Here is a 7,007-nt window from a genome sequence, read left to right as displayed (position 1 = left end):
GAAGAAGAGGAAGGAAATTTCCTATTTTTGCATCCCTTGATGGCTCAAGAGTCTTGGAGAAGAAGAAGTGGTCCCGGTGGAATTTATCTTGGTAGATCGTCGTCCACACGACGTCCAAGAGGAGGTGAAAAATACAACAGAAGATCAAGAGGTCTTTAGCTACAAAGAAAGGTATAACTAGTTGTCTTATTCCGCATCATCCTAGTTTTCTTTATATGGATTTTGAAATACTAAACACAAGAAGCTAACGATTCTAGGTTTTGAATTTATGATTCGATTTTGTGTTTCTTTTATTTTTTCGATCTTGTGATTTGATTATTCTTAGTGGTTAAACCTAGGATTACTATAAGGAGATTAAATATTGAATTTCGTTGAAAGGCTTTGTCTAGGAAGTGGTGGATGATCCCATACCCAAGAAGGCCTAGTGTCTCGCCATGTTTAACCTGGAAGTCGATCATTGAAATAAATATTTAATCAACTTTGTAACATGGGTGAATTTGGATTAATAATGTTAAGCATCATTTGCGATCCAAGTCTAAACTTCTAAAGAACAGATAAGTTGAATTTGGAATCAATAATGTTAAGTTCTGTTTGCGATTCCAAATTTAATTTCTAAAGAACACAATATGTTATTAGGAAATGTTTTGGGACTTGTACAAAATTTTTATACAAGGGAACCAGTACGATATTTCGAGTAGCAACCAACAAATACAAGATCAAAAACATAATAATTCACTAGCTCAAGTGGGAAAGATACAATGGAGAGAGCCAATGCTACAATTTTAGCTATGCTAAAAGAAAACCTCACTAAACTGCAGAAAGTTTGAATGATATAGAATTCATACTTTGACAGACCACAATTAATTTTTTTTTTTTTTTGAACAATTCTACTTCACAAAATCAAATCTTGAAAGTTCTCTTGAAGGTAAGAACAGAAACGAATATTTTGGAAATCAGAACATCAAAAAAATTTGGGAAATGTTCGAAATTTTCGCTCTTGCAGTCCAAGACGACGACGGCTGAATTACATGATTAAAACGAAATGAAGTGATTAGGCCAGCAGCAAGCATGGGCTTGAGCCTTACCCTGCTTGAACCGGAGGAGTTCCGCTAGCTGGAGCTCGGCGGAGGGTTGGTAGCCGAGGCGGAGGCGGCCTGCGAGGAGTAGCCGCGTTAGCCTCCTGACCAATGCATCCGGGAGGAGGTTTCTCTCCAGTGCCGCCATTGCCGCCCGCACCGCCGCTTCGCAGGGCATCCGAACTATCTCCTCCAAATTCTCTCCTCTACGTCTCGTCCACCTTGTCGAATCTCAGGCTTGGGGGATACGTAAATTCTTATAAATCGTATAAACTTTATGTCACCTATTTTAATCTCCGGTCTTCTCGAGCAGACTTCCGCTCCGATTTCTCGTCCCTCGGAATCGTCGCGTGCTTCCTTCTAGTCCGCCATCGTACTCATCCGCAGTCTTCATCCCTCGGTCGCACCCCGTGCCGACCTTCTCGCTACCTGCGTCTCTTGCTCCTCGAGCAGTCTTTCGCTCTGGCTTCTCATCCCTCGGAACCACCGCACACTTCCTTCTCGTCCGTCGGCGTACTCTTCCGCAGCACCTCGTCCCTCGAATGTACCGCGTGTCGTCCTTCTCGCTAGCTGCGTCTTTCGCTCGACTACCTGTACTCCTAAGCTCCTGCACACTTAGACACAAGGTTAAAAATACACAGGACATAACTTAAATTGTTGATCACACCAAAACAACCTTGGGGTTCCAACAGATACAACACAAAGGGTTAATATCTGAGAACAACATTAACTAATAATACAATTGAGTAGTAATAATAACAAGTTCCATCATCATCACAAGTGCAAGGATTCAAATATTGTATCCATCTTTTCATATATCTTCGCAACTCTTGCTGCATGATCGCGATTCTCACGTTTTAACTCCAGTTGAGCATCTCGTAGCTTAACAATTTTTTCAGATTCGTTAGGTGTTGAACTTGAACTTGAACTGGAATTTGAAGTTGAAGTCAAAGAATTGTTATCACTGAAAGCAAATTAATGAAACAGTTGCGGGTTGTTTCGACTGTGTCTTTAAAAATACACCATAAGCTTTCTCTGCCTCTTCTACTCCAATATGATTTGTATAAAGTACCACTAAATTTATTCACTTCATTATGTGTTTCTGCCCAACTATCATAAATACCAGGTTAACGTCTAACAAATACAACATATGTTTTGCCCTACATCAGAAATATATTTAAAAGAACATTATTTCCAATGAGAAAAAGTATAAATTGCGTTAAAAGATTAAAATTTTCAAAAGGCTCACCATTTTAACACGAGTCACCTTAACAAGTTCAACTATGTCTGCATAATATAGTCAATACATAGTTAAAATTTTTAAATATAAATATAAAAGCTATAACAAAATAATAGCCAAAATTACTTGACAGTGCTTAGTGAGGGAGTATATCTCACTTGCAACAAATTTTAGAAAAAAATTAGTTGGAAATTGGATTTGGGACGAAAATTGTGACAAAAAAATTCGTTGCAAATACGCCGTAGCAAAAATTTGGGACGAAAATTGTAAATTCGTTGGAAATTTTGCAACGAAAACAATATTCGTTGCAAAATTCGTTGAAAATTCTACAACAAAAAACAAAATTCGTTGCAAAATTTGTTGGGAATACCCAATGAAAATAAATATTTGTTGAAAATGTCAGCAGAAAAAAACTCCAACGAACCCCAAATTTGTTACAAATTAGCAACGAAAAACGTATTCGTTGCAAACAGATTTGCGACGAATAAATATTTGTTGGAAAAGTTAAAAAATATAATTTCTGCAACGAAAATACATTATCGTTGGAAATTTCCAACGAATTCATATTTTCATCGGAAATTTCCAACGAATCCATATTTTCGTCGGAAATTTCCAACGAATCCATTATTTTGTTGAAAATTTCCGATGAAAACATGATTCATTGGAAATGTTCGATGAAAATGTGGATTCGTTGGAAATTTCCAATGAATCCACATTTTCGTTGGAAATTTCCAACGAATCCATTATTTTGTTGGAAATTTCCAACAAAAACATTATTCGTTGGAAATTTCCAACGAAGTTCAAAAATCGTTGGCAATTTCCAACGAAAATGTATTTTCGTTGCAGTATTACGATAAAATACGATATTTCCAACGAATCTAATTTCGTTGCAAAATTCTGTTGGACCCCGCGGGTGTTTTGATGTGATCAACCAAGTTAGTTAGGTCCTGCTTTATGTTTGACCCCTGTGTCTGAGGGTGCAGGAGTTTAGGAGCGCAGGAAGTTGAGCGGAAGACGCAGCTAGCGAGAAGGACGACACGGGAAGGAAGTCAATGGGCTCGGTGCATCCGAAGGACGAGAGAGCTGCGAAAGAGTACACCGGTGGACGTGAAAAACATGCGCGGCATTCGAGGGACGTTAAGCCGAGGAGGAAGGCTGCTCGAGGAAAAGGCTGGAAATTGGGCTCGGATTAGCCCTATTTCGGTTGGCCAAAATCACCTAATCGCATGGAGCTACTGAAGTCAAAGCAAGGCGAAAGGAAGCTGGAAATAGAGCTTAAGGCAACTCAAGCCAGTACTGGAGGCGCCTCAATCTGCCTTGGAGGCGCCTCAAGCTTGAAGGCGCCTTCAACTGGTCAAAAGTGACCGTTTGCACTGCAGATAAAGTTTTATCTGCCCACTCGATGGATGCACCTTGGACCCCTGTTGGAGGCGCCTTGGACCCTCGAGATCAAATTTCCAAAGGCTGTTTAAAGGCCCCTGGAGCTAGGAATTCAGAATGAATTGAGTATTCAACTCGGTAACAACTTCCTAGCAATAGTTCTGAGTCGTTAGTGTGTAAAAGGCTTCTCCGCCTTCAGCAAAGGAGATCTTCTATTGTACTTTTCTTCCTGCCCTGGATTAACAACCCTCTTGGTTGTAACCAGGTTAAATTCCTGTCTTTTTATTTCTTTATTGCTTCATTATTTTATTTACTATTGCACTATTTGAGTTGAAAGTACGAGGAGGGTATAATTTTAATTTTTCAGAAGCAATTCACCCCCCCTCTTGCCGGCCTCCGCTGCACCTACAATTGGTATCAGAGTCAGGCCGCCTCAGAAGGACTAACCGCCGACTGAAGCACAACGATCAAGACGGTGGTCAGAGCGAATATTCACCCCCCAAAGTTTGACGGAGACTTCGCGACGTGAAAACGCCGGATGGAGGTATTATTTAAAACCGACTTCGATATTTTACTAACTATGAAATATGGTTTTGAAGTTTCGAAAGACAAAGAAGAACATCAGTGGAGCAAGAAAGAGCAAGTCAAATTTGTCGCCAACGGAAAGGTAGAGTTCCACCTGCTTAATGTGCTGCCACCACAAGAGGTAAGTCGGATCGGAAGCTACAACTTTGTGAAAGACCTCTGGGAAAAATTCCTGGAGCTTCACGAAGGTACCTCGGAAGCTAAGCTAGCGAGGCGCAACATCCTCCGGACCCAGTTAACGAACCTTCGGATGAACCAAGGCGAGAAGGTAGCGCAACTCCAAGCAAGGATCAAAGAGCTGATCACGCAACTAACCAATCTTGGAGAAGAAGTAACAAGCCGGGACTCGATCCGGTCCGCGCTCAACACCTTCCCCAGAACTCCAGAGTGAGCCTCCTTAGTAGATGCGTACTACATCTCTAAGGACTTCGAGGTAATTACTTTAGAAAATCTATTTTCTACATTTGAACTTCACGAATCTCGAGTTGCAGAGCCCAATGGAGTAGAGAAGACTAGTCAGAACATTGCCTTAAAGGCAAAAACAAACGCTTTTGACTCTGACGCATCGATTGACGAAAACGAAGTTGCGTTAATCGTAAGACGTTTTAATAAGTTTTTTAAATCTAATAAATTTAGATCGCAGTCGAGTAAACGTCATCAAAAGACAAGGGCAGTTCGTTGCTACAATTGCAACGAAGAAGGGCACATCAAGGATGACTGCCCAAAGTTAAAGAAAAAGGAGAAAGAGAAGGTAAAGACAAAATACAAGAAACCAGAATCCTCCAAGCACAAGAACCTGAAGTCCACTTGGTCAGATTCGTCATCCTCCGAGTCAGAACTCGAAGAATTCTCGGGATTAGCGCTAATGGCAAGCCATCAGCTGGAAGAAGAGTCAACCTCAGAAATGAGCATAGATAAAGGGGGAGGAGCATCAGAAGAAGAAAGTTGCAGTGAAGGGGGAGCATCACCAAGTCAGGTAAGTGAGATACGTGCTCTAACCCCTACTCAGTCGTTCAAATTTATCAAATCTCTTTCTAAAGATCTGTTTAAATTAGAGAAAGAAAATACTGAATTGAAAACGAAATTAGCAAAAGCATGTCCACTTGAGATGTACGATAATCTAAAATCAGAAAATTAAAAATTAAAAATTGAAGTTGAAAAATTAAAAAATAATGCATGTTTAAATAAATTTCCAAAATCAAAAATTAGAATTTATGAAAAATTGAATTGGTACATTAGAAACCATCAGGGTCAACTTAGAAGAGTGCCCAAGAACTATGTACCCCCTAAATTCTTGAATAATCCTGTAGGAAAGAACCTCTATTGGGTTCCGAAATCTGTGCTAAATTAATTTATTTAATTAAGGTTTTCAAGAGAGAAAATTAAACAAAGAATTTCTTTATGAAGTTTTGTCTAAGGAAGTGGTTGTTGCTCCAATAACCAAGAAGGTCTAGTGCCTCGCCATGACCTGGAAGCTGAAATATTGAAATAAAATGTTTAATTAACTTTCTGAAAAAACATTAAACTAGAATTAAATAATACTTTGAAAGTTTTTTTAACATTTTTTGAAAAATTCTAAAAATTCAGTTTACTTAGAAATTTTTTTATTTCTAAAAATTAATTTTGACTTATAAATTATTTTGAAAAATTCCATTCTGTTTTAGAAAATTTTGGAAAGTTCATATTACTCAAAAATTCTTCTAAGTTAAAAATCTGCTAAATATTTTTTTAATATCAAACTCTTACCCCGTTTTGCTGTGATCAAAGAGGGAGAGATTAGTACAAGTACAAGTCTAGGGGGAGATAATAATTTTTTCAATTTTTTTTTTACTTTTATTTGCAATTTTACTTATTGCAAATTTATGCTTAAAATGTTAGTTTAGTAATTCTCTTTAAAATTACTATGTGTCTATTTTTTACCCTTACTTGAACTTGGATTGATGCACATCAAAAAGGGGGAGATTGTTGGACCCCGCGGGTGTTTTGATGTAATCAACCAAGTTGGTTAGGTCCTGCTTTGTGTTTGACCCCTGTGTCTAAGTGTGCATGAGCTTAGGAGCACAGGAAGTCGAGCGGAAGACGCAGCTAGCGAGAAGGACGACACTGGAAGGGAGCTGACGGGTTCAGTGCGTCCGAAGGACGAGAGAGCTACGGAAGAGTACACCGGTGGGCGAGAAGAACGTGTGCGGTATTCGAATGACGTTAAGCCGGGGAGGAAGGCTGCTCGAGGAAAAGGCTAGAAATTGGGTTCGAGTGAGCCCTATTTCGGTTGGCCGAAATCACCCAATCGCATGGAACTACGGAAGTCAAAGCAAGGCGAAAGGATGCTGGAAATAGAGCTTAAGGTGCCTCAAGCCAGTACTGGAGGCGCCTCCACCTTGGAGGCGCCTCAATCTGCCTTGGAGGCGCCTCAAGCTTGAAGGCACCTTCAGGCTTGATGAAGGCGCCTTCAACTGGTCAAAAGTGACCGTTTGCGCTGCGGATAAAGTTTTATCCGCCCACTCGATGGAGGTGCCTTGGACCCCTGGTTGGAGGCGCCTTGGACCCTCGGGATCAGATTTCCAGAGGCTATTTAAAGGCCCCTGGAGCTAAGAATTCAGAATAAATTGAGTATTCAACTCTGTAACAACTTCCTTGCAATAGTTCTGAACCGTTAGTGTGTAAAAGGCTTCTCCGCCTTCAGTAAAGGAGATCTTCTACTACGCTTTTCTTCCTGCCCTGGATTA

This window comes from Zingiber officinale, chromosome 1B (assembly GCF_018446385.1).
Source record: "Zingiber officinale cultivar Zhangliang chromosome 1B, Zo_v1.1, whole genome shotgun sequence".
In the NCBI taxonomy this organism is placed as follows: Eukaryota; Viridiplantae; Streptophyta; class Magnoliopsida; order Zingiberales; family Zingiberaceae; genus Zingiber; species Zingiber officinale.
This window is presented reverse-complemented; position numbering follows the sequence as displayed.